We start from the raw sequence: 22,986 nt of genomic DNA, 5'->3' as shown, positions 1-22,986 counted from the left end.
TCCAGGAGATCACAGTTCGGTTCCTGGTCAGGGCACATGCCCGGGTTGGGGGCTCGATCCCCAGTTGGGGGCGTGCAGGAGACAGCCGATCAATGACTCTCTCATCATTGATGTTTCTATCTCTCTCTCTCCCCCTCCATTCCTCTCTCTGAAATCAATAAAGATATTTTTTTAAAAAAAATACGACATAATTTAAGCTGCATTGGGACATCTACAATGAGAGAATGCTGGAACTCCACATTCTTTTCCCTAACACTTTCTAGAATGAAGCATTAGTCAAGAAAAGGAGAATTTTATTATCTACTCAGCAGAAGCTAGAGAGACTGGCCTGCCAGATATAGAATCACAGAAAGCGCCGTGGAAGGTGAGGAGGGAGCTCCTTCCAGGAGGAATCCAGCTGTACTCTCCTAGCTCAGTTTTAGTCCTAGGTGGCAGTCGCAAGTTATTTGGAATTCTCTGAGGAAAAGATCTGACACTTAACAGTAATTAATCATATCCCATATTACATAATTTGGTACATTATTCTTCATAACAACTTAGGAAGTAGGAAATATTGCACCATTTTACATATGAGGACACTGAATAGCAGAGAAATTAAGTAAAACATGTTGCTAGTAACTAACAGATTTAATTTCTATAGAAAACTAAAATAACACTTTCCTTGTACGGGGCTACCTCACATGAGTCTCTCCAATCTTAACCCCCTTATTTTTTCTCACAGACTTTTATATCCAGATGGAATTCACTACATGTAGATTACTGATCACTGTTCCATAAAAATGTAAAAATTCAATTTATAATTATCTTATCCCTTCTCTTTATCCGGGTCATAACAACTTCATAAATTGGATTTTAAATTAAGGTTGTAATCCAAATTCACTTCAAAGGAGAAGACACACCCTCTCTGCAGGACACTCCAACCCAGAAATATGTCCAATGACCTGTGTACTTAAGTTTGGCTCTTGCCGGTTACTTCTGGAATCTTTAGCCAATGGTTTATTGTCATGAAAATGTTTTGTAATAATGCCACCTAATCCTTTCCCACATAGGAGGTATCTCAACGAGCCCCAGCCATTCAGATGACTCCACTCCTCTCTCACCAGACCTTCACGACCGGTCTAGAAGGTAAAAACATGCAGGCATGTTATACAGCATTTAGTTGTTTTGTTTGTTTTTAATATAAAATAAATAAATAAAATAAAATTCCCATGAAGAACGTTGGGTCAAAATCTTAATACTTGTTTTTAGAATCATTATCATCATCACTTATTGATCCCTTATTTGTCAGAAACTGCTCAATTTTAAGAACAAACTCATTTGTTTTTTTATCACAACCATGTAAAGGTAGGAGTTATTTCCACCTACATTTGTTCAAATGAAAAAGAAGGAAGAATGTATCGATTAATTTGCCTTAGGGCACAAAGTCAGTAGCTATCAGAGCTGAAATTTGACCCCAGGGAGCCTGGCTCCAATGCTAAGCCGTTAGCCCTATGCCCTGCCAGCTGCACTACGTGAACTCCAGGAGGCGAAGCTGGTTCCGGCCTTTCCAAACTCAGTCTCACTCTGTTAGTCTCTTCTTGGGCACCTTTAAAGGGTGCTATTAGATCTGCCTGGTGGGGGTACTAGAATCATCTGAATACAAATGTTTTAAATACACAGTATTAGCTTCAAAGTATTTAAGAGAATCACCCCAGAAGAAAATGCAGTCTATCCAACTTAGCAACAAGTATTTCTAGACAGTGCTGCTGCTCCTGGACAGGGACCAGCCTGGAGCAGGTCCGCCTCAGGCAGCCTGGAGTGTGTGGGTTCTCGACTTCATGTGGGAAAGATTTCACAGCACTAGTCCAGATGGGGACAGGGGAACAAAGGAAGGAATTAGGGTAGATGAAGCAACAGGGGAGAGCCTGGGCAGTGCTCCGCTTTGGCTCTAGGAATGTTATAGGAAAGACGTGAACCAAGGCAGGGTTGCTTTAGCTCGCTAGGAAGCCAGAGAAATAAGGGGCCTTTGGAGACAGGATCAGGCGGTGAGCCTGGGTCAAGCTGCTGCTACTTATTGCTCCCCTGGTTGCAAGTCTCATGGAGACCCTTAGAAATAAAAAGTTCATGCGCAGGAAGGGACCTTGGCGTGCTCTACAATCAGCCCACACTGAGTCTTTGTCCTGAGGGCTTTTTATCCATTTTTTTTTCTCTGCAGGAGAGAATCTTAGAGGATAGTTTCATTAGAATATTCATCAGCTTTCCAGATGCATTATTAATAGGCTGATCCATCAAAATGAGTGTATAGGAGAGTTTGGGATTATTCCTTGGTCTATTTTACTGTTTTACTTTTATCTTAGGCCTGTCTGGCTTTAATAGGGTTTTTGTTATTTGTTCCCCAACTTCATCTGTCCTTGGGTTTAGTTGGCACAAATGGCATTAGTTGGGTCTTTGTTCTCTGTTTTCCCCGACCAGGGTGATTAAAGGTATGTGTTTTCTGTTTAGGGAGGAGAGTATAAACCACTTAGCTCTTAAGTGTCCTTGGTTAGGGAAGATAAGGTCTTGTGATTCACAGGCTGGCTGTAAAATGCCCAAGCTGTTTGGCCGTGTTTAATTTTCTTGTCTCAATTTCCCCATTCCACTTGCCCAGGGATTTTCCTCACTTCTTACTATCCTGCCACACGGCTGTCCATGCTCTGTAGATCAAGAAATATTTCCTCCTCAGAACCTTTATGCTTCGACAGTATCTTGCACTTAGCTCTACTGTTATGCTAATGATGCAGTCTTAGATTTATGAATTTATTCCCTTGCCTGTCTCACCATAGTGACAGAGGCCAGACTTTGAGATTTACCTGTTTTTCTACCTCCGTACACTGATCTGACAATATCAGGTACTCACAAAAGTATTGGTTGAGTAAATAAACAATACCATTACCCTCCAGGAATTTACATTATACTATTAATGTAATAATAGGCTTTCTATTTCAAAATTAAATCCTTTTAAAATGTAATTTAACACAGTAATGTTTCAAGGGTTACATCTAATAAATTTCTGAAATCCCACTGCAATTTCCACTCTTTGATGGCAAGAAAACAATTCACATTCCACATTTTCAATTCAAATAGTTTCATTGTGACTTTTTTAAACGAAGGGCCAAGTATTTCTATTGGTAGTTTGAGTCTTGTGAATTTGGAAAATTTGTGAATATTTTTTAGGCTGCAAAGTATGTTTTTAAAATTAATACTTAGGTTAAATTACTAAAGTTTCTTTTAATTTACAAATATATTTTATAACCAATACCCATATGTTTATAAGTAAGCCTACTACATTTTTCTAATGGTATTTTAGAAGTGTTTTCTTTAAAATTAGGTCAATTTTCAGTGATATCTGTCTGAGAAAATCTTACTGAAAAATCAGGCGATGAGTGCTGTAATCAGAATAAACTCTGTGTGCCAGCCAGCCTTTCCCTTTAATTTCTTACAACCCTTCAAACATCCCAGAAATCGAGATTAAATCAGGAAGAATTGACACACATGCTTCCAGCTACCATATGCCAGGAACTAGCACTGTTGTTTAAATGTCTACTTTATTCAGAAGAGCTGCCTCTTGCTTCTGATTTTTGGCATCCAATGTAGAACTTGATTACACATGATACTCAGTGTCTCAAGGCTGTCTTTTGACTTCTCAGCTCCAGTAGCTTTGCAGGTAAAAGGTTGATTTTGTCTTTTACCCTTAAGATTTGTAGTTTTAAGGTGATACAAAAATAATTCAAGAAGCAGTAAAAGCAATTTTAAAAGTAATGAATTGAGATTCATCAGAACAGGGAGCTTTCAATCTGGGCCTGTTGGTTCCTAGCTGTGCGGCCTTTGGCGAATGATCTCTAAACTCTCTATGTCACTGTTTGCTTCCCCATAAACAGAAAGTGTTCTCATTCATTCCAGGTATTTAATGTGCACTGACCATATGCAAGGCATGATGCTAAACTCCATAGCTGCTACAAGTGACCTTCAGTTTGCTAACTAATAGAAATAACTTGTTTTTTTAGGAATTTAGTTAGAAGTTATTCAGTTGAAATAGATATTGCTTCCAGAGACCCAGAAATTCCTAAATCTTGTCCTGTCAATCACCGGTTCTTTCCAAGTTATTACCAAGAGGGTTCACAAACAAGGAGTAACAAATAAGAGCCACAGTACTGTTTTGTTATTAAATCAGTAATGATAATAACAACTAACATTTTTAATCCCCTACTATGTGTCAGGACTCATACTAAGCAATTTACAAGCATTAACTAATTTGATCCTTAAAGCAAACCTATAAGGAAGGTTCCATTATTATCTCCGTTTCTCATAAGGGAAAACTGAATCCAAGAAAATCAAAACAAAACTGAGTCAAACAGCTAATAAGTAGCAAACCTCCAGATATGAATCCAAGGCTTGACTTCTTAACATTCCCTCTTATTACCTCCTTTAACAAGATAAAGGGCCCAATAATTTGATCCAACATTTCATTGTAAAAACTAAACTACTGTATAGCAAATATCCTTGCCCTTGATGTTTACCCTATGAAACTAAACCTTGTGTCTAGGTAGAGATAACACTTTTAGAATTGACCTTTCTACCCCCAAGCAAATACCACTATCTTTGGGGCTGCCTAAGGCTGTAGGATAGCTTTGTTGTACCTGTTACAAAGATCAATGACAACAATGCTATCCCCCTCCTCCAGTTTCCTTGGAAAAGAACTCTCAGGTTGTTAAAACGCCAACATTCTTATTCCCTGCCATCAGTCTGCATGATATACTGCCTAAAAAAGTGACAAGTAAAATCTTCTATTCTTATCTGTGGTTAGTAAATGCTTGCGTTTCTTCCACATTATGTCTAGAGAGAACCACAGGCATACCTGTGTTTTGTGCCTCTTTGTAAGTTTGTGTTCTCTGTGAAAAGTTATATGAGGAAAAATAAACTTCTCTGAATAGCTCACCAACAACTAGACAATTCTTGATTCAACTAATTGGAATCTACATGGATCTACATGTTGCATGGAAAAATGGGACCAAAAGAGTCATCCAGGTTTACAGAACGGGCCCTGCCTCAATTACCCCCTCCTCTACATTCACAGAGGTGGTGAAATAAAAGAGTAAAAGACAAGAAATAGAAAGAACTGACCTGACTCCACCATTCTGCCCAGCTATATAGAGGAAAATAGAACATAAGTATCTAAATTTTGATCTGCCCTTTTGTAAAATGTGACTCACTGAGTAGTCTTCACTCATAGGAATGGATATAGGAAGAAATAAACCTGGGAGATGGCATAGAAGTATTCTTATCCCCACAAATACGGAGAGAGTACACTTTCCTTTTCAAAGAGATTTCCTTTCAATATTTTCTTTTATCCTTGTAACAGTAGTGTAAGAAGATATTCCCAAATCCATATAACACAATTAGGGAAAATATCTTCAAGCACCTTAGTTCAAGATATATATGCCTTGTTACATAAGAAAGCACACTCTCTACCCATAATTCTTGAGACTGGTCTGAAATCAATTCATACATGCCATGTAGATAAGTCAAAAGAGATTTGAGAACCTGTTTTAATTCAAATACTTCTCTCATTGATGTATTCGAAACAACTAATGACAACAAACAATGAATAGATCTGAATATTTTTGCCCCCTTATATGAGGATGTTTTTCCAGAATTTCACTGTGGATTTGGAATCTGAATAACAATATACTGTCACTGATCTGTGCCTTTGCTTATACAAACTTCTTGGCCTGGAATTTCATTCCCTAAATTTTAATCTGCCTGATATACTCTTACTTAGACCAAATTTAAATGCCCCACCTCTGCCGGGAGTTCTGCCCTTGTGGTTTCACATCAGACAATCCGTTCTCAACATTGCTCTCTACTTCATACATACTACTCCATCAGAACATAATATGCTAACTATTCACGTGCTTGTCTTCCCTTGAGTTATGCAAAGCCAGAAAATTCTATTCAGCTTTATTCCACAAAGGCTTCAACTGCCTTATTAAATTAAATTGAATATAAAGTACTATTACATATTTCATAATAGAGGGTGTTGACCAAAGCTAGATTCATATAAAGCTCATCCAAATTTGCAAAACTGTGACTTATATTCACATTTATTAAAAATAAGTTATTCACATAAGGTTAAGAAAATGTACAAAAATCCACTGCATTCCTATGTGCTAACAACGAAATTTCAGAAAACAAAATGAAAAAGAACAATTTCTTTTGCAATTGCAATATAAAGAATAAAATACCGAGGAATAAACTTAACATAGGATGTGAAGGACCTATATACTGAAAACTACAAAGCATTATTAAAAGAGATTGAAAAAGACATTATGAAATGGAAAGATATTCCATGTTCATGGGCTGGAAGAATCAACATAGTTAAAATGTTTATATTACTCAAAGCAATATACAGATTTAATGCAATCCCCGTCAGAATCCCAATGACTTTTTTTTTTTAAAGAAATAGAACAAAAAGATCATCAGATTTGTATGGAACTATAAAAGATCCTGAAGAGCCAAAGCAATCCTGAAATAAAAAGAATGAAGCCAGAAGTATCACACTCTCTGACTTCAAATTATAAAACAAAGTGATGATAATTAAAACAGCATGATAGTGGCACAAAACAGACACGCCAACTGATGGGACAGAATTGAGAGCCTAGAAATAAACCCATATGTATATGGAGAAATAATTTTCAACAAAGGAGCCAAAAACATACAATAAAAAAAGAAAGCCTCTTCAATAAATGGTACAAGGAAAATTGGAAAACCACACGCAAAAGAATGAAACTAGAATAGTGTTTGTCCCCATATACAAATATTAACTCAAAACAGATCAAAGATCTAAATATAAGACCTAAAAAAATAAATTATGAAAAAGTAAACATAGGTACTAAACTTTTGGACCTTAAACTTAGAGAAGATTTTATGAATTTGACCCTAACGGCAAAGGAAGTAAAAGCAAAAACAAATGAATGGTGCTATATCAAACTAAAAAGCTTCTGCACAACAAAAGAAACCACCAACAAAACAAAAAGGCGACCAACCAAAGGGAGATGATAGTTGCAAGCAACAGCTCTGAGAAGGGGTTAATATACAAAATACATAAAGAACTCGTACAACTCAACACCAAACAAACAGACAATCCAATTAAAAAATAGGCAGAGGATCTGAACAGACACCTCTCCCAAGAAGACACACAAATGGCCAACAGATATATGAAAAGATGCTCAACTTCAAGTATTAGGGAAATGCGAATCAAAACTACAATGAGATCCCACCTCACACCTGTTGGAATGGCTGTTACCAACAAGACAAGCTGGAGAGGTTGTGGAGGAAAAGGAACCCTCATTCATTCCTGGTGGGAATGTAAACTGGCACAGCCACTATGGAAAATAGTATAGAGAATCCTCAAAAAACTAAGAATAGAGTTACCATATGACTCAGCAACCCCTCTTCTGTGTATCTACCCAAAAAATGTGAAAGCATTTCTTCACAAAGGTATATGCACCCTGAGTTCAGTGCAGCATTATTTGCAGTGACCAAGACATGGAAAAAAACAAAGGGTCCTTTGATAGATGATTGAATAAAGAAGAGGTGGTATATATATAATAGAATACTACTCAGCAATAAGAAAAAATTAAATACTGCCATTTGCGACATGGATGGAGCTTGAGAACATCATGCTAAGCGAAATGTCAGACAGAAGAAGTTAAGAACCATATGATTTCACTCATGTGTGGGATATAAAACTGAAAGCAACAAATGAACAAACAAGAAAAACAAAGAAACATAAACTCACAGACAACGGTATGGTGTTTACCAGAGGGAAGGGGGCTGGAGGTAGTAAAGGGGATAAAAATATACGCTGATGGAAGAAGATCTGACTTTGGGTAGTAGACACACCATGCAATATACAGATTATGCATCAAAGACAGACCCTCTTGAAAACCTATATAATCGTATTAACCAATGTCAGCCCAATAAATTTAGTAAAAAAATACAAATTCTTACTTAAAGAAAGAATTTTGTAAATGAAACAATTTATTTTATTTTACAATGATTAGTTTAGTCATCCCAGCAGTATAACTGGAGTTAAAAACCTCAAACTAGCTTAATAAACATAGTTGGTTTCAGTGAAGAATTAAAGGGTACAATTGCACTCTATTATCAAGGTGCAATAATACCATGCACTTAAATAGCACAGAGAAAGCCAAAGGTTAATTGAAATTTAAACCAAGCCTCATTTTAGTAGACTAAATAGCCTTTAATCAAAAGGTGGAATTCATCATTCAACACTGTAATAAATAAATGTTACCATCTGAAATCCTGGCTTATTAAAATATGATAAAGCAGGTTAACTTTATTAGAATACAAACAATGTTGTAGTATGTAGAAATACAACCAGCTAATGCATAAAAACAATCTGGTAAAACACAGTTTACAATGATTCAAAATACACCAGCCACAGAGTAAAAGCATAAGAAAGATGAGAGGGTCCGGCCGGGCGTGGCTCGGAGGTTGAGCGTCGACCTAGGATCCAGGCGATCGGGGTTCGATTCCCGGTCAGGGCACATGCCCGGGTTGTGGGCTCGATCGATGACTCTCTCATCGTTGATGTTTCTGTCTCTCTTTCTTCCTCTCTCTGAAATCAATAAAGATATAAAAAAATAAAAAATAAATAAAAAGGAAAGAAAGATGAGAGGGATTCATTAGTAACACAATGTGAGCACATTCAGCTCAAGTAAGTGAACATCCCAGGAAGCCACCTCAGATTTTAAAACTTGTTTCAACCTGAATTCAAATACAACACCCTGATACAATCAAATGGCCCCTGAATGATAATAAATATAGGCCAAATATGAGATGTTATTTGAAAATGTGTACTCTATTATTTAATTATTGCATGAACATGAAAGTTAGTGCATATTAATGTCCATAACTAGTTCAAAAGTCAATAAAAAGAATTGCAGGCTGTCAGCACATTTAAGAGCTTATGCCAGTCTTCCCGACAGAAGCAATTCACAACCTTCTTAGATAGACACTCACAGAGTGTCCAAAATTGACATGCCAGGAAATTCTATTTTCTCTGAACTTATAGTTTATCCCAGAAAATTGGTTCATATCACTGGGATCACAAAAAGCTGCAAGTCTTCCACATGGCTTTCTCACTCCAAGGCATGTGACACAGACGGTGCCCCCATCGTGAGAAAGGCTTCAGGAAGAAAGGAGGGGATATTAACCTCATTCTTATACTTTGAGAAACAAAAAGTTAACTATATTTTCTCTCTCAGAAGACAACAGCCCCCTAAAGAGGTACTTCAGAGCGCTGCATTCCCCACAAATGTAAAATTCTGTATGTTCTTTTAGTCCATTTAAAAAGCTGAAACTTCTCACCAAGTTGCAAATCATTAGCATTGTGACATTTATGAAGTTCTAGATTTGCATAACTGTGCATTGAAAATTGATAATAAAGCTGTCTAAAGACAATTCTCTCCAGAATTACATTCCCATAATAATTTTTTAATCATACAAGGAATCGTATAAAAATAACTGCAATTATCTCAACAGTTGTTGCAATCAGCGGCAAGAGCAATAGCCAAGAATACACAGTGTGACCAAAACACCCAGAATTCAGTACCAGTATTTTTATGCAAAAGTGTGATAAGATGCTGCCTGTAGTCCATTTGCTTATAATTTATAAAAGAATGTGGTAACAGAAGAAGACTGAATTGGAAAAGCTCAGAACATGTTAGATTAACTCAGAAGAATGTGGGTTTCTTTCACCTCAAGCCTACTCTGCATATGCCGCAGATTTCTCCCCTTTCCTCTGGCTTCGACATAATACTAGCATTGCCTCTGACTGGAGATGTCACCCCAACTCACGGTGACCACTGTAATATCAGTGCATATTGTTAACTTCAGGCTATCACATCAGCAATCCCAACAAAACGGCTGTGATTCCAGAATTCTGACTTAAGAAGCTAACAGTGCACACCCAGCAGAGGTCATTTCCCTTCTCCCTGTAGTGTAAACAGACTAGCAACAACCCACGTGTCCAGTCAAGGAACTTATTGTCATAAAATACCAGAGCCCCGATCGATATCTTTGACATTTCAGCAGGGGTAGCTCAGTAGTGATCCCACCCAGGACTGTCAGTTCCACGAAGCCGAGAATGAAGCTGATGGAGGAGTTCACAGGCCAAGGCGCTCAGCTGATGCTGGACTTGCCGTGCAAAGCAAGAGGAGATTGACATTTTCCACAGCTGCTTGGAGTCAGTAAATACACGAGTATGAAAAAATGGGAGAGAGATCCCCCACATCCTGTTATAGCTTATTAACTTTTGGCAGATACTTTGACTTCCCACTTGCATTTCCACCTAAGAATTTCTAAACTCTGAGCAATGTTATTACTCCTTGACTATGATCGTCACTTGGACAGCAAAGAATCTTGGATAGTAGATTTGAGCCCTCCTAAATGAAAATGATTTAAATTACTTTAAACATGCTATGGTAGAAAGGAATGAGAACATATCTAAATATGCCTCCCATTGTTTTATTTTTGTCACAGGGAGATCCTTTGGAAACTTCATAGCAATGAATAGTTTTTCTGAAGAAAAGCAATTATCTACCTAACAGTATTACACTTAAATCACCCAAAAGATTGTTTTTAGCCAAATTGAGGGTTAATAGACTTGAATTCAGTTATCCTAACAGTAAACATGTTTCTTTAATTGTCTTCTCAAAGTTATATTAGCGTTATATCGCAAGACAGGTTGAACCTCATTTCTATAGATATTTCAGAATGAAAACTATGGCTCATGTAATTTCTTTTTTCTACTTTGCAACAATTGGTTAATTGAGTTCAAGATCTTTACCTATTAAATAATCATTCTGCCACTGTACTTCACGTAGACAATGGCAGAATAAGGTGGAAAGGGCATTAGGAAGCACGGATAATAAATAGATCTCCTTCTGGAAGTGTTTAAATCATTATTAACCTCCTAACTCATCATTTTTTTTAAATGTCCTTCCAAAGTACAATAAGGTGCAAATGAAGCTCAAAAACACATTGGTCACCCAGTATCCAGAACTGAATAAGTCACCTAGTTTCATTCAAAATTTAGACCAAAAACATCTGTAGAGTCCCTCTGAGCGAGGCAATCTGGGGGACACAAAGGACACTGTGTGCCTCAATGAAGTATAGAAAATAACTGGAATACAAGGTACCAAGTGATTTAATTAAAGTGGAGAAAAGCATTAAAAAGTTAAAGTTGTTTTTTGCTTTTTTTTTTTGGAATAACAAGAAAAGTACTCTGAAGGATTTGACATTAAAAATAAATTTGGCACAAAGGGTTTTCCTAGAAGTTTGTGTAGCTGGTCACTTATTTCTCATAACAAATATGAAGAGAAGGTAATCAATATGAAGAAATTAAACTTTTTTATAGTCCATACAATATTTTGGGCAAAGAGCAAGCAGAATCATTCAATTCTTGTACCTGACCTTCCTCTTCCTCTATCTTCTACTAACAGTACCTTGTGTATAGTTGATTTTTTTTAAACCTAGATGAATATAGTTAAATGGCTGAATATATTTTGATACATTCATACTAAAGAATACAATAGTTAAAAAAAAGATAGATTTATATATAGTTAGATGAATAAATTTCCAGAGTATATGTTGAATGGAAAAGCCAGTTATAGAATGCTGCATATATGATATTATAAATGCCAAAAAACACAGGAGGAGTCATTATAATTTATATAATTCTATTTATCTAAATTCTAAGCCCTTAACACTCAGTTGGCTTGAGCATCCAGGAAATAAATAACTATGAAATGTTGGTATAAACCAACCCAAGGGAGACACTGTTTAAGTTTTCAAGATAGGAGTCAACCCCAGGAGTGACTAACTCCGAAAGAGAGTCAACAACTTGTGAAGGGTGGCAGAACACACTTCGCGCAACATGCCAATAAGCTAACTTCTCTGGAATAAAGATATACCCTGGCAAATATAGCCATAGAAAGTTTTTCTCAGATCTAGAATCTTGAAGGTCACATATCTGTGGACATGAACCAAAAGAAAGCAGAATTCTGATTAGGAGGGTTTTAGACAGATTCTTGAAAAATTTCAGATAGATTCTGAAAGGACCTCTTTCTCATGCTTCAACTGGTGACCCTGTGATCAGAATTAAAGTCCTATTTCTCGAGTAAAAGGCCCCATATGTGTGTGACTCCAATTAATTAATAATATGTTTACTTGGCTCTAACAATAAATTATTTTATCGCCTGATTGCTATGAGTGTACATGTGTGTGCTTATGATAAATTAAGGTCCATGTGCCTGGTTCCCCATATAGAAAACTCTTTCATTGCACTAGGGGAACTTTACAAACAAAAGATTTCCTGGAAATCATGATTTGTGTATCAAATAGTGATTTTTACAAGCTAATCTTAAAGGTCCTGCCATCTCTGAGATATTATGATTCTACTTTTTCATGCTTAAGAATTAATACCTAAAAAAGGTGGGTGGTATCTTGAGATCATAGAGAAGCATCATCAAGGATGCTTTGGACAACAGAAGTACTATAAGATCCATTAAAGTAAATGCCAAGAGAACGAAGGAGCTGCCACTCACACGTGTAAATTGAGCTGTCTGCTGCCTAATTCCAGAATACTAATGCAAATTCTGTCTTTCAAAATTACCTAAGCATTAATTTAAAAGATGGTAGAGAAGAATAAAGTTTATGTAATGAAATGTTAATGTAAAGCTATGAGTCGTTCATACCAACTTATAGTATATTACTGTCCCTATTGAGTCAGGTGGTAGAGAGGTCTGGAACTTAAGATCATAAAACCTCATTAATTTGTTTTTCCAAACTCAGGATCATTTGTATTCAGTTGATTATAAAATTTGCTTTTATATAATCCATCATAAAAGAGCTCGCTAAGCAAATGAATACCATATACAAGATTACAGAGATGTTTATCCTCTTAAGTCAAACTGTTCAAGTACTTAAAGTCATTTGCATATAAGCAATTAATATGCTCAATACAAGAGATGCTTATGTATTCATTAGCGTAATTCCTGTGGGAATCTACTCTGCAAGGCTTTGGGTGTGATTAAACATAAATTATACTATATATAAATGGTTGAATACAAGCATCAAACATTTAGAAAAGTTTTCTTTATTAACCAGTTAATAGCAGAGTGTTTCATTTCGTTATTTCTTGCTAATTTCCACATGTGTAGATGCATATTTACTAGTCAGATCAGATACAATATGTCCCATTTATTCTTGAAACTGAAAAATGAAGTGCAGTTTTCTCCGAATAGCTCTTAGTTCAGAACCTTTAGAAATTCTTACTGGCCTTTCTCTACTTATTTTGAACTAGTCTGTCAATGAAGGCAGTCGCCACTGGGGTCCGAGTCAGAGCCAGCACAGCAGCCGGCAACAAATGGAGCCCCACCCAGCCACCACCTGTCCAACCAACCAGTCCATGAGGCAAGATGGTGAATCTAATAGTCCTGGGCGGGACCTGCTCATCAATGGGAAGACCCTCAAAACAAGGTCTCCATGGAAAGTGTCACCTACCTTGTTCAAACATTGTTTTAAAAGACCTTCAATGTTCAGTATAATTTAAACATTAATGACAAATTCTCAGAGTATTCTAATTATAAAAGAGAACAATAGGAATGGTGAACAAAAACGTGGCTAAGATTGAAAAAAAATCAGAGCCAGTCTAGGAAAAAAGCAGAAAGTGGGCCTAAGTCAAACTAAATACAAGCCAAAGCAGCTTTTGAGCTTTTTAGTTCCTGTGAACATGTACATTTTGACAAATTAAGTGAGATATCAACTCCAAAAAGCCTGACACTGTCTCACATTTAGTTGTTCAAAATTATCTTCCTCTCTGGCATTAACTCAGAGTGAGCTTTCTGGAAAAACAAAACAAAAACACTTGTGTGTTTACCATCCTCCCTCCCTCCCTCCTTCCCTCTCTCCTTGACTTCCTCCCTCAAAGACATATTATGTCTCGGTCCTGGCTGGTTAGCTCAGTTGATTAAAGCACTGTCACAATACACCAAGGTTGTGGGTTCAATCCCCAATCAGGGCACATACAAGAATCAACCAATGAATGCATAAATGAGTGGAACAGCAAATTGATAAAAAAAATTTATCAATTTCTCAAATCGATAAAAAAAATTTTAACTATAAAAGAAAAATCATATATATATATCATTTTCAAAGCCCCTCAAAGATGGGTTTTTATATCAGAAAATGGAATAGACTCAATGAGAATTGTGTGTCATAAATAGAATTTGCAGACATGAATGACTAGTTATAAACGCAAGCAGTATTATTCTCATCCAGGGGCATTCAATAAATCCCTGCTGATAAAGAATTCCTAAGTGTTCACCAAACTTTTAATGTCTTTCCTGTCACTTATCACTGGCAGATGCCATCGGGCATTTTGTCTAAAATTTAATTTAATAAAGTCAACGCTCATCAAGAAATCAATTAAAATGAAAGCTGCCTGCAGGCCGACTTCTTCCCTAGGTGATGAAGACGGCACGTTCTCCTCAGACCAAGTGTACCTCTGTGTTGATTAAGCAATTCTCAGAAGTTGTAGATAATTTAGGATACTATCCTCGGCTGCCACAGAACACCAATTAGTTCTCCCAAGCAAAGTCCTATACCACCTTTAATACATGCTGCCCATCACTTCCCCTTCCCTGAAACACATTGGATTGGAAATGAAAATACTGATGTTTTAAGGGAAAAAGTAATATTTTGAGTTTGTTTTTTTTTTACTATAGAATTATAATCAACGACTGCATACAAATGACACCCAGGGGAAACAGTGAAATACCTGTGTTCTTGGTAAGAATACTTGTTACTAATAAACAAAAAATGAAAGGGCCTTAGGCAAGCACAAGTGCTCTGATGTGAGTGTAAATCATCTTTTCTAGGTTACAAGCCCCTCAACTAATATTTGCATAGCGCCTAACATTTATGAAACACTTACATATGTATATTCTCATATTTGATATCAAAGCAAACCTATAAAGTTGTATTTTGCTATTATTGCCAATTTATACATAAGAAAGAGAACTGAAAGAAGATATATGACTTTTTCGAGTTCATGCAACCAAGCAGAGGCAAAGCTGGGCTCCAATGCAGTCTTGAATCCAGATACTCTGCTTCCTCCATCCATCTAAGCTGTCTCTGTACAACAATTCCATAGCACTTCAGAAAATATAAAGTAATTTCAAGCCCTGTGCAAGTTTATCACTCTTCAGAATGAAGAGTTTAGTACTCCCAGAATTCTGGGTGGAGAATTTTAAGTGGGTCCACTAAGCCTGAGAATGTCCATGGCGAGGCCTTCTCTTAGGGTTCAATTCCTCTGCATGGAATCTAAAAGTATCAATTTATCTAGAACTCATAACACTTAGGACCTTTTTTTTTTAAGTGTTCTGCTCCTCTAGGCTTGGTTCAAGTGCTAAATTTGTAGGAGAATCTCAGACCCCATCCCAGGCATATTAAGTTAGAATCTGCATTTTCACGAGGTCCCCCAGTGATCCACATGCACACTAAAGTCTAAGATGCATAGCTCTGGCCTAAATCTCACCGGAATGTATATTCTGGTGAAGGCAGGGTCCTGCCGCCGTTGGAAGATTGGGAGTGTGAACCAAATATGTCCTACTAGATTGTCTCTGGATTCAGCTTCTCACTTGATACTCACATTCATGTCAGCATGTTTCCCTCTCAAAGGAAAGAGAGCACTGTGGTCAGCCAGAGCAAGTAAAAGCAGCATTAAGCTAGGTGAGTGAACATTTTCTGCAAGAGAATATTGAGAGAGCATTAGAGAATTGGTAGAGTATTTCAATACATTAGAATTACCTTTGCTCAGCCCTGGCCAATGTGACTCAGTTGGTTGGGTGTCCTCCCGTGCACTGAAAGTCTGCTGGTTTGATTCCGTGTCAAGGCACATGCCTGGATTTCGGGCTAAACCTCCAGTGTAGGACGTGCAGGAGTCAGCCGATTGATGTTTCACTCTCACACCGATGATTCTTTCTTCCTCTCCCTTCCTCTCTAAAAATCCATTAAAAAATCTTTAAAATACAAAAGAAAAATACCTTTACTCAGAAACGATGATTTCCTGGTTAATTATTTCCCTCTTCACCAAAGTATTGAAGTACTGCATATTCATCCCAGTCCTACATAGCCCTGAAGATTAGCATGGGCTACTCTATAAGCATCTGCAAGATATACCACATGGGTCATCTGGAAGCTTCAATATGTGCTGAAAACTCTGATAGTGGAACTTACTTTAAAGATACTTTAAATCTAATTATGATATACTTTTTAGATGGTGCATATTTTCTGAAATGTTAATTTGCCTACAGAAAACAAAATTAGCAGCTTGTATCAGGTTTCAAAAATTTCTATCAATAATATATAACTAGAAGTTGACAGTAATTCTAAAGATTTATTCTTCGAGTCATTGAATCGTGGAACTGGGAGTGAAGTAGACTTCTCACGTTCAATGAAGCTGCAAATAAGCAGGCGGCACATCAGGTCCAGGTGTAGCATGTCTTTAGGAACTATCAAATCTGGTGTCAACATGCTAAACACCAACCAACTGGAAGCCCCACAGGAGAGGTGCTACAGTTAACTTCTCATGGCTGTGACAAATAGACTCCTATGAATGCCCCACCTGGCATCTTAACTCTTTTTCTTAGCAACCACTTAAACCCATTCTAACTATAAAGGTTCATCATGTAAACAACGTGACCCAAATCAAACAAAATCCTGCTTAAATTGTAAAATAAAAGTTATTTTCAAAAAAGCAGGTATGGGGGAAAAGCCCCAAGAAGAAGCCTTGATTGATAATAAGCATTTAATAATTGTTTGCTAGAAGATTTCGAATGAAGGAAACAATGAATAATGGAGACAGCGATCTTTGCTACTCCCACACCAGGTTTCTATCTAGAGTCCTCTTTTCTGATCAAATTTTCAGGGTATTTTTGCTTAGCTATGATTCCCTTTCACAGTAGCAATGAGGCTCACCAAAGTCAATAACATGGAAAAATTGTTATCTTCCAAGCATTCACGCCGGAATGGGTAGCATACACAAAATGTACGATTTTTTTTTTAATTGCAGTCTGTTTTAGCTCACTGAAGTGGAATCAGTAATGCAGAAAATTCAGAAGTAAATTTATAATTGTCACAAAACATCCTACAGTGCAGCAAAGAATGTGCCCTGCAAGAAAGAAGCAAAGCTCTGTAATTGAAGGGAAGATTGCAAGAAGGGCACATAAATGGATCTTTATGCAGGAGGAAGAGGAATGCTGATGAAACTGAAGTTTTGGGGCCATGTCAACTTGCAGTTATCAGGTCACCAACCATGATGTTACCTTAGAAAACAAGAGTTCCATATCTTGTACATACACACATTTCGAGACACCATGTAAATCTTTCAACAGCCATCACAAAAGTCAGGATTGGGCCCTGGCCTGTGTGGCTCAGGCCCTGAGGGGTTGCGGGCTGGATCCCAGGTCGGGGATGTGCAGGGGGCAGCTGACTAAGTGTCCCTCTCACATCGACGTTTCTCTCTCTCTCCCTTTCCCTTCCTCTTTCTCTAAAAATCAATAAAAAAATCTTTAAAAACAAAAGTCAAGATTGGAAAACTGTTAATATCAAGAAACATTACCGAGAACCTGCTACATGTAAGGCACTCAGTAATATCATGGTAAAAGTAAGAAATCTGCATTAGCTATAAAAGCAACCGTATTCATAAGTACTTCTTTATGTTCCATTTAAATCACTTTTGAAATTATATTTTTTTAGAGAAAACGATCTCTTCACTACCACTTATGATTTTTTACATGAATCCAACTATATCAGTCACAGAATATCCCTTGGTAAGCAGAGAATAATTAGTTCCTTTTCTAAAATGATGCAATAATTCAGAAGAATAGTAGCCATCATCTCTTGGGGGCAAAAATGAATTAGCAAAAGTAAAATGTCTCAGTAAGAATTCCCAGCATGTAATAGTAGGAATATGATGACCTTTGGTAAGGAGTTAGAGTTGAAATGGGAGGCAAAGCTGACCTGAATTTACCAGAAAGAAGAAATCAGAGCACTGGGTATTTCCATATTCCAGAGCAGAAAAATTATGAAGGCAATAAATTATGATAAGATGTGTAGTTCTGGTGCAAACACATAAAAGCATAAAAAATTACCAAATTAGAGTTTATGATTCATCCAGGACACTATTCAGTCTCTAAAAGTGATAGCTTCTGCGTGCATTCTGTTGAGCTGAAAAAGATAGTAAAGACCTGTCCCTAACATTGTGTGTTGTAAATTTATGTCAAGTAAGGGAAATGGTCTTATGTTAGTTACTCTCCAGTGCAGGGTCACAACAAATATTTTTAGTTTAAAAACAAAACAAAAAAAAACCTGTTTGTAAATCTGTTAGTAAATCCAAGGTATAGAAATTATACAAACCAGGAACCATATCATTTTGTGTGTGGATTTCAGGTTATAGGTATATTGTCAAGGCATGGAAAAGATGTTGGGGGGAGGGAGAAGAGTCCCTGAATTTCTAAATTAAATTCAAAACAAAAGTTTCCAAAATAAGGAAATTTAGGCCAGCATGATTATTAACAAAAATGAAGTAGTCTCTATTATAGAGTCAGTTTATTATTTTCTTCTAAGTTTAATTCTACAGCTAAGAAGTGTGACCACAGAGGATATAAATTTGAAAAGAAAATAATGCATCTATTAGATGTGTAAAGGCTGAGCACGTTACAGCAAAAGATGACATTGCTGAAAGGAGTAACTCTGAAATGATAAGGAAAAATGAATAGGGAGGAGAAGGAAAGAACTGGAAGAAATGGAGCAGGAAGAACACTATTTTCTGTAAATTAAAATTAAATGTAAAAAGATGACAGGAGCTCTGCTCTTGTTAGGCTGAGGTATTTGGGTGACAGGCAGTAATATGAGAATTATTAGTAATTTGCAAGCCACAGGTCTGCAAGCGTGCACATTTCCCCTCTCTGATGATTGTTAATGAAGTTTTTTGTTGTTGTTTTTATGGAGAAAAACAAATTCCAAAATATCAGTTTCATAAATCCCTGCCAAAATCAGGAGCAGTTTGGGCCCTGCCAATGACAGCCGGCCCCAGGCAAACCACAGGCAAAATCAGGCAGGAGTTGCACGGTCTCATGATGCCTCAATTTGGTGACACCCTTCCTGGAGCCTGTTTTTCAAAGATAATGCCACTGCCCCTTTTTCTAGGTTGTCTCTCTGATTTAACCACTGTCCCCTGTGCCCTCCCCTGACCAGGGCACAGCCCCTGGATCTGCACTTGCCATGCGGCAGCCCTTCTCTAGGTCCCCATTGACCATGGTCTGTGCCTATCATCTCTCCTCTAATAACAGTTAACATATAGTGCATGCTGTGTGCCAGGCATTTGTGCATACATTAACCCATTTAAAATAGTTCACCCTAAAAACTGCTGTAAGAGGTTGATACTATTAAGACCCTCACCTTACGATGAAGAACCTGAGCACAGAGACAATCATGACTTGGCCAAATCACTGAGGGGGACCAACGTTTTGCCATCCCAAAATGTGCCTTCTGGGATATTGATTTTAAGGGGTTATTAAGAAACAGAGACTCAGAAAGAACCTTTGACTCTCCCCTTCCTGCCTAAAAGAATTCAGATAGAAAAACCTCTTCAGAAAGGGCATCTGGTTATAATCACATCAGCATATTCACCATACACATATGAATTAGCACATATAATGGGGCAGGAAGAAATCTTGCAAAGCTTGTTTCCCTCTGTGTCCCTTTGTTGCTGGATGGTCCAGCAAGAATTTGTTTACCATATGTTTGCTCTTTCTTTTACCTGTGAATTATCTACTTTCCCTTGGGAATCCTAGATCCTTGCCCCCCTTCTCTCCTGTCCACCATGCTATATAAGCCTCAACTGGCCAATGCATTTAGGGTCACATTTTTATGAACCCCTGAATATACATTGGTTTAATAAATTTTGGACATTTTCTCCTGTTAATTTGTCCTTGTTAATTTGATTATTAGACCAGCTAGGAAAGTTTACAAGGTGAAGGAAAATTAATTTTTTATGCCTCCATATCACACACCTAAGAAGGGATTTGATTTCAGGAAAATCTGGCCCCATAGTCCTCTCTTAACAATGACATTATATAGCACCTGTTTCTTTTCAAATTTCCATTCTTTCAACAAACATTTATTTTAGCATTATAATGTGCCAGTTATTATTCTAGGTGCTGGGAATACATCAATAAATAAAAGAGATACAGCAGTTTTTCTTAGGAGCTATCAGCTAAGTTGGAGGGATAAACAACGAATGGGTGGCTTAGTATATTATCACTACTGTAAAACTGTAAAAGTGTTCCAAAGGGGGAAAGAAATGAAGGTGTGGTTAGAAGGAATAATGGAAATAATAGAAAAGAGCATAATATTTGGCCAAGACCTGAGGGATGAGGGGAAGTCTGCCACACATGGGCAGCAGGAATAAGAGGTCCGGGAAGAAGGGAGAACATGGGCAAAGGCCCTGCGGCAGGAAAAAAGCTCCCCATTTCTAGGAGCCCATAGGGTGCTTGTGTGACTAGAGCAAGGAGAAGAAGAAGAAAAATGAGATTTGATTAGAGAAGAGTAAATCAGAATGTGCAAAGCATTGCAGTCAATGTAGAGAGTTTTCATTTTGTTCAAAATACAATGGAAAGCCATGGGGACCCCACACACAATGGACCGCAGCTGAGACCACAAGCTAAGCTTGCCTGCTGCTGGACTGGGCTGTGCTTTAACATGGAGCGGAGACTCTGGGCAGTGACTTTAATTCTTGCCCTTCTGAACACAAGGTTGGACTTCTTCCATAGTGAGATGGAGGAACACGGGAACTTGGCAGAGAATCCCCTTAATTTTACATCATCAGTAAAGCTTTCCATGATACCCTAAGAACACCACTTCCACCAATAGCAGGTGGGGACACAGAAGGCACCCCACTGATAACAAGTAGACATTGTATAACTTACTAAGTGATCATCCCAATAAATCTAGTACCCATCCGACATCATGCATAGTTATTACAATATTATTGACTATATTCTCTGTGGTTATTCTGTAAATACCAATTTCTAGTTCTTAATCCCTTCACCTATTTCACCCGTCCACCTAACCCCCTTCCAACCTGGCAACTGTCATAATGTTCTCTGTATCTATGAACCTGTTTCTTTTCTGCTTGTTTTAAGCCGCAGGAAGACATAATCATTTTATTTTATTTTTTTAATTCTGCTTTGTGGAAAATAAATTGGAGGGACAAAAGTAAATATAGGAAAAGAAAGAAGAAGGCTGTTGTACTAGAACCATCTAGAAGTGGTGGTGGTTGCATGGTCACGCTGGAGATGATCAGTGGTTACAGGTTTGGTATTGGAGTGAATGCAGCCAATGAATGAAAAGTAGGACTTAAGGATAACTCCCATGGTGGATGAGGTACCATTTTCTGAATTGAGAAAGACTGGAAGAGAAATGGTTGAAATCAAGAATTCAGTTTGCCAGGCCAGTATGGCTCAGTGTTGAGCAACAACCTATGATCCAGGAGATGGCAGTTCGATTCCTGGTCGGGGCACATGCCTGGGTTGAGGGCTCGATCCCCAGTAGAGGGCATGCAGAGGGCAGCCAATCGATGACTCTCTTATCATTGATGTTTCTCTGTCTCTCTCTCCCTCTCTCTTCTCCTTTCTGAAATCAATTAAGACATATTAAAAAAAGAATACAGTTTAAATGTGTTATACATATTTGGTCTTGAGTCTACACCTTTGTGTATAATCAACAAATAACTTGACTATCCCCAGAGTGGAAGACAATAACAGAACCTTCAGAAATATTTGGGAATCTTGGAGAAAAGGAGACATATTCTCTTCCTAGGAGGGGTCTCTGAAGAGAGACTAAGTGCTGGAACTCCCAACACTATACAGTGCCCCCAGGTATAACTGCAATAGGACAATGTTTGTTTCTGTAGCAGAGAACCTGAGACAGCCAAGAGGAAGGCAGCCAGCCAGGAGGAACGACAAGGGAGAGAAGCCCAATGTCGCTGGACCCTAGAAGGATACAGAACAGCTGAAAGGGGAGCCTTGAAGTACCTATGGTTGTGATAAGGGGGCCCCTCTCCCCACGCCCCATGCAGCAGAGAGCTCTGTAGGTAACACTGACAACTATGAAGATGGCAGCAGGGAGCAACAGCCAAAGGCCAAAGACCAGACAGGACGAGTGACACGCCAGTTTGTGGATGCCCGGGTGAGAGAAGGGACAGCTTGGACACGATGCGTCCCCCTGATGCCAGAACATTGACACCACTATGAGGAGAAAACGGGGGAGGAGGAAAAGTCAGAATTACCTCAATGTGTATCTAAAATGAGAAAGGAAGCATGAAGGTGACTGAGTTTATCTGGAAACTGTTACTATTACATGTTTTGCCTTTAGGCAGAACGTGGATTGTTGAGTTTTGAAAAGTAGCTATTTCTTTAAACACCTAAGTAAACTTACTTGAAAATTTGCACTGATAACAGTAAAACTCGTTGGCCTTCATCTTTCAGTTGCCTCCACAACCCCTTGGGAGCTTCTGGGAGGTTTTTCACATTGACTCAGGAATGACGACCACTGCTGCTGAGTTTATCCAAGGACTACCCCCGGTTGCATTAATAGGGTTGGATCCCTTATGAAATGGTCTCAAAGTAGGGCTGCTTGGACTTCAATGTCCTGCACTGACTTGAGTCCGATAGCTGTTCACTCGTATTCTTCAAGCCTCCTCTCTGCTAAACACATGCATATCCAGCGCAGGACTCAGATATGTGTTTAATAGGAGTTGTGCTGAGAGACAAATGTGAAAAACACATCACAGGGACTGGAGATTCTTGGGGAAGG

General features: G+C 37.9%; 1 pseudogene across 1 annotated transcript in view; it reads left to right on the top strand.

Moving 5' to 3' along the window:
• LOC308557485 (histamine N-methyltransferase pseudogene) overlaps positions 1–22,784 on the top strand; it is a 133,193-nt pseudogene extending 110,409 nt beyond the window's left edge. Inside the window, exons 2-3 of the transcript in view lie at positions 22,250–22,359; positions 22,659–22,784. The product of the transcript in view is annotated as a histamine N-methyltransferase pseudogene (transcript). The remainder of the gene's footprint in view (positions 1–22,249; positions 22,360–22,658) is intronic.
• The last annotated feature ends 202 nt before the right edge of the window (positions 22,785–22,986 follow it).

This window comes from Miniopterus schreibersii (assembly GCF_964146895.1).
Source record: "Miniopterus schreibersii genome assembly, chromosome: 5".
Classification (NCBI taxonomy): domain Eukaryota; kingdom Metazoa; phylum Chordata; class Mammalia; order Chiroptera; family Miniopteridae; genus Miniopterus; species Miniopterus schreibersii.
The sequence above is the reverse complement of the archived record's forward strand: the minus strand, read 5'-3'. Positions and strand labels throughout refer to the sequence as shown.